This window comes from Triticum urartu, chromosome 5, assembly GCF_003073215.2.
Source record: "Triticum urartu cultivar G1812 chromosome 5, Tu2.1, whole genome shotgun sequence".
Lineage (NCBI taxonomy): Eukaryota > Viridiplantae > Streptophyta > Magnoliopsida > Poales > Poaceae > Triticum > Triticum urartu.
Genome location: NC_053026.1, coordinates 47,038,134 through 47,044,138, shown reverse-complemented (window position 1 = coordinate 47,044,138; position 6,005 = coordinate 47,038,134).

Below are 6,005 nucleotides of genomic sequence, written 5' to 3'. Positions count from 1 at the left end.
TACACACTTTTTTGATCGATACTCAAGTTTATGCTTGCTGTATGGACGAAGATGTGGCCAACACGCACAACCGAACACTTTGAGAAAGGAGTAATCTGGAGTTTCATGAAGCAACACCTCGAGAGGAGACTTCATGTGAAGAAGTCGTGTGGGAGTCCTTTTTATCAGAAAACAAGCAGTGAAAAAAGCACCGCTCCAGAACCAAAAAGGAATAGAGGCACGTGCAAGAAGTGTTAGACCAGTTTCAACTATGTGACGGTGCTTGCACTCAGCAGCACCGTTCTGCTGATGTGTATGAGGGCAAGACACATGGTGTGAGATGCCAAGTTTCTGAAAAAGGTGTGGAGATTACGATATTCACCCCCCCCAGTCGGATTGCACATGGATACTTTTGTGCTTAAGCAAACGCTCTACATGTGCTTGGAATTGCATAAAGACATGAAACACATCAGATTTGCGTTTAATAAGATAAATCCAAGTAAAGCGACAGAAAGCATCAATGAAACTGCCATAATAGTTGTGACCACTGACAGAAGTTTGGGCTTAGCCCCACTCATCTGAAAACACAAGTTCGAGAGGAGCCGTGACAACACGACTCGATACAGAAAAAGACAACTGATGACTTTTTCCTTGTTGACAGGCATAACATACTAAAAACTCCTTATTTCTTGACTCAATAGGAAGACTATGACGACGAAGCACATGGCCCACAATGGGAGTGGCAGGATGGCCAAGGCGAGAGTGCCACTGCGACGATGACACCCGAACACCACTGAAAACTTGAGGAACTCGTGCATGGGCTCGGGGCTCATCAAGCGCATATAATCCACCGCGAGCTCGACCACTAAGTAGAACATCCCTCGTGTCCCAGTCCTTAACAAAAAAATGGAAAGGGTGAAACTCAACAAACACATTGTTGTCACGAGTTAATTTAGGGACCGAGAGTAAACTACGTGTGACTGAAGGAACATGAAGGACATCAAAAAGACGCAAGGTTTTAGTGGTACGCGAAATAAGAGATGCCTGACCAACATGTGAGATGGGCATACCTGATCCATTGGCAGTGCGGACCTGATCATGACCGATGTAGGCCAGGCGAGTGGCCAGCTTGTCAAGCTGTCTCGTCAAGTGGTCCGTGCCACCTGTGTCCACGTACCATGCAGGTGTTGGGGAATGTAGTAATTTCAAAAAAATTTCCTACGCACACGCAAGATCATGGTGATTCATAGCAACGAGAGGGGAGAGTGTGATCTACGTACCCTTCTAGATCGACAACGGAAGTGTTTGATTGATGTAGTCGTACGTCTCCAAGGCCCGACCGATCAAGCACCGAAACTACGGCACCTCCGAGTTCTAGCACACGTTCAGCTCGATGACGATCCCCGGACTCCGATCCAGCAAAGTTTCGGGGAAGAGTTCCGTCAGCACGACGGCGTGGTGACGATATTGATGTACTACTGTCAGAGAGCTTCGCCTAAGCACCGCTACAATATTATCGAGGACTATGGTGGAAGGGGGCACCGCACACGGCTAAGAATATGATCACGTGGATCAACTTGTGTCTCTAGGGGTGCCCCTGCCTCCGTATATAAAGGTTCAAGAGGGGGAGGCCGGCCGGCCATCATAGGGCGCGCCAGGAGGAGTCCTACTCCTTCTGGGAGTAGGACTCCCCCCCCAATCCTAGTTGGAATAGGATTCGCGAGGTGGGAAAAGAGAGAGAGAAGGAAGGGGGCGCCGGCCCCCTCTCTCCTTGTCCTATTCGGACTAGGGGGGAGGGGCGCGCGGCCCAGCCCTGGCCGCCTCTCCTCTTCTTCCACTAAGGTCCATTAAGGCCCATGTACCTCCCGGGGGATTCCGGTAACCTCCCGGTACTCCGGTAAAATCCCGATTTCACCCGGAACACTTCCGATATCCAAATATAGGCTTCCAATATATCAATCTTTATGTCTCGACCATTTCGAGACTCCTCGTCATGTCCGTGATCACATCCGGGACTCCGAACAACCTTCGGTACATCAAAACGTATAAACTCATAATATAACTGTCATCGAAACCTTAAGCGTGCGGAACCTACGGGTTCGAGAACAATGTAGACATGACCGAGACACGTCTCCGGTCAATAACCAATAGCGGGACCTGGATGCCCATATTGGTTCCTACATATTCTACAAAGATCTTTTATCGGTCAGACCGCATAACAACATACGTTGTTCCCTTTGTCATCGGTATGTTACTTGCCCGAGATTCGATCGTTGGTATCCAATACCTAGTTCAATCTCGTTACCGGCAAGTCTCTTTACTCGTTCCGTAATACATCATCCCGCAACTAACTCATTAGTTGCAATGCTTGCAAGGCTTAAGTGATGTGCATTACCGAGAGGGCCCAGAGATACCTCTCCGACGATCGGAGTGACAAATCCTAATCTCGAAATACGTCAACCCAACATGTACCTTTGGAGACACCTGTAGAGCACCTTTATAATCACCCAGTTACGTTGTGACGTTTGGTAGCACACAAAGTGTTCCTCCGGCACACGGGAGTTACATAATCTCATAGTCATAGGAACATGTATAAGTCATGAAGAAAGCAATAGCAACATACTAAACGATTGGGTGCTAAGCTAATGGAATGGGTAATGTCAATCAGATCATTCAACTAATGATGTGATCCCGTTAATCAAATGACAACTCCTTTGTCCATGGTTAGGAAACATAACCATCTTTGATTAACGAGCTAGTCAAGTAGAGGCATACTAGTGACACTCTGTTTGTCTATGTATTCACACATGTATTATGTTTCCGGTTAATACAATTCTAGCATGAATAATAAACTTTTATCATGATATAAGGAAATAAATAATAACTTTATTATTGCCTCTAGGGCATATTTCCTTCAGTCTCCCACTTGCACTAGAGTCAATAATCTAGATTACACAGTAATGATTCTAACACCCATGGAGCCTTGGTGCTGATCATGTTTTGCTCGTGGAAGAGGCTTAGTCAACGGGTCTGCATATTCAGATCCGTATGTATCTTGCAAATCTCTATGTCTCCCACCTGGACTAGATCCCGGATGGAATTGAAGCGTCTCTTGATGTGTTTGGTTCTCTTGTGAAATCTGGATTCCTTTGCCAAGGCAATTGCACCAGTATTGTCACAAAATATTTTCATTGGACTCGATGCACTAGGTATGACACCTAGATCGGATATGAACTCCTTCATCCAGACTCCTTCGTTTGCTGCTTCCGAAGCAGCTATGTACTCCGCTTCACATGTAGATCCCGCCACGATGCTTTGTTTAGAACTGCATCAACTGACAGCTCCACCGTTTAATGTAAACACGTATCCGGTTTGCGATTTAGAATCGTTCGGATCAGTGTCAAAGCTTGCATCAACGTAACCGTTTACGTTGAGCTCTTTGTCACCTCCATATACGAGAAACATATCCTTAGTCGTTTTCAGGTACTTCAGGATGTTCTTGACCGCTGTCCAGTAATCCACTCCTGGATTACTTTGGTACCTCCCTGCTAGACTTATAGCAAGGCACACATTAGGTACACAGCATTGCATACATGATAGAGCCTATGGCTGAAGGATAGAGAACATCTTTCATTTTCTCTCAATCTTCTGCAGTGGTCGGGCATTGAGTCTGACTCAACTTCACACCTTGTAACACAGGCAAGAACCCTTTCTTTGCTTGATCCATTTTGAACTTCTTCAAAATCTTGTCAAGGTATGTGCTTTGTGAAAGTCCAATTAAGCGTCTTGATCTATCTCTATAGTTTTTTATGCCTAATATGTAAGCAGCTTCACCGAGGTCTTTCATTGAGAAACTCTTATTCAAGTATCCCTTTATGCTATCTAGAAATTCTATATCATTTCCAATCAGTAATATGTCATCCACATATAATATTAGAAATGCTACAGAGCTCCCACTCACTTTCTTGTAAATACAGGCTTCTCCGAAAGTCTGTATAAAACCAAATGCTTTGATCACACTATCAAAGCATTTAATCCAACTCCGAGAGGCTTGCACCAGTCCATAAATGGATCGCTGGAGCTTGCACACTTTGTTAGCTCCCTTTGGATCGACAAAACCTTCCGGTTGCATCATATACAACTCTTCTTCCAGAAATCCATTCAGGAATGCAGTTTTGACATCCATCTGCCAAATTTCATAATCATAAAATGCGGCAATTGCTAACATGATTCGGACAGACTTAAGCATCGCTACGAGTGAGAAGGTCTCATCGTAGTCAACCCGTTGAACTTGTCGAAAACCTTTTGCGACAAGTCGAGCTTTGTAGACAGTAATATTACCATCAGCGTCAGTCTTCTTCTTGAAGATCCATTTATTCTCAATTGCTTGCCGATCAACGGGCAAGTCAACCAAAGTCCATACTTTGTTCTCATACATGGATCCCATCTCAGATTTCATGGCTTCAAGCCATTTTGCGGAATCTGGGCTCACCATCGCTTCTTCATAGTTCGTATGTTCATCATGATCTAGTAGCATGATTTCCAGAATAGGATTACCGTACCACTCTGGCGCGGATATTACTCTGGTTGATCTACGAGGTTCAGTAGTATCTTGTTCTAAAGTTTCATGATCATTATCATTAGCTTCCTCACTAATTGGTGTAGGTGTCGCAGAAACAGGTTTCTATGATGTACTACTTTCCAATAAGGGAGCAGGTACAGTTACCTCGTCAAGTTCTACTTTCCTCCCACTCACTTCTTTCGAGAGAAACTCCTTCTCTAGAAAGGATCCATTCTTAGCAACGAATGTCTTGCCTTCGGATCTATCATAGAAGGTGTACCCAACAGTGTCCTTTGGGTATCCTATGAAGACACATTTCTCCGATTTGGGTTCGAGCTTATCAGGTTGAAGCTTTTTCACATAAGCATCGCAGCCCCAAACTTGAAGAAACGACAACTTTGGTTTCTTGCCAAACCATAGTTCATAAGGCGTCGTCTCAACGGATTTTGATGGTGCCCTATTTAACGTGAATGCGACCGTCTCTAAAGCATAACCCCAAAACGATAGCGGTAAATCAGTAAGAGACATCATAGGTCGCACCATATCTAGTAAAGTACGATTACGACGTTCGGGCACACCATTACGCTGTGGTGTTCCGGGTGGCGTGAGTTGCGCAACTATTCCGCATTGTTTCAAATGTACACCAAACTCGTAACTCAAATATTCTCCTCCAGGATCAGATCGTAGAAACTTTATTTTCTTGTTACGATGATTTTCAACTTCACTCTGAAATTCTTTGAACTTTTCAAATGTTTCAGACTTATGTTTCATTAAGTAGATATACCCATATCTGCTTAAGTCATCTGTGAAGGTGAGAAAATAACGATATCCGCCACGAGCCTCAATATTCATCGGACAACATACATCTGTATGTATGATTTCCAACAAATCTGTTGCTCTCTCCATAGTACCGGAGAACGGTGTTTTGGTCATCTTGCCCATGAGGCACGGTTCGCAAGTACCAAGTGATTCATAATCAAGTGGTTCCAAAAGTCCATCAGTATGGAGTTTCTTCATGCGCTTTATACCGATATGACCTAAACGGCAGTGCCACAAATAAGTTGCAATATCATTATCAACTCTGCATCTTTTGGCTTCAACATTATGAATATGTGTGTTACTACTATCGAGATTCATCAAAAATATACCACTCTTCAAATGTGCATGACCATAAAAGATATTACTCATATAAATAGAACAACCATTATTCTCTGATTTAAATGAATAACCGTCTCGCATTAAACAAGATCTAGATATAATGTTCATGCTCAACGCTGGCACCAAATAACAATTATTTAGGTCTAATACTAATCCCGAAGGTAGATGTAGAGGTAGCGTGCCAACCGCGATCACATCGACTTTGGAACCATTTCCTACGCGCATCGTCACCTCGTCCTTTGCTAGTGTTCGCTTAATCCGTAGTCCCTGTTTCGAGTTGCAAATATTAGCAATATAACCAGTATCA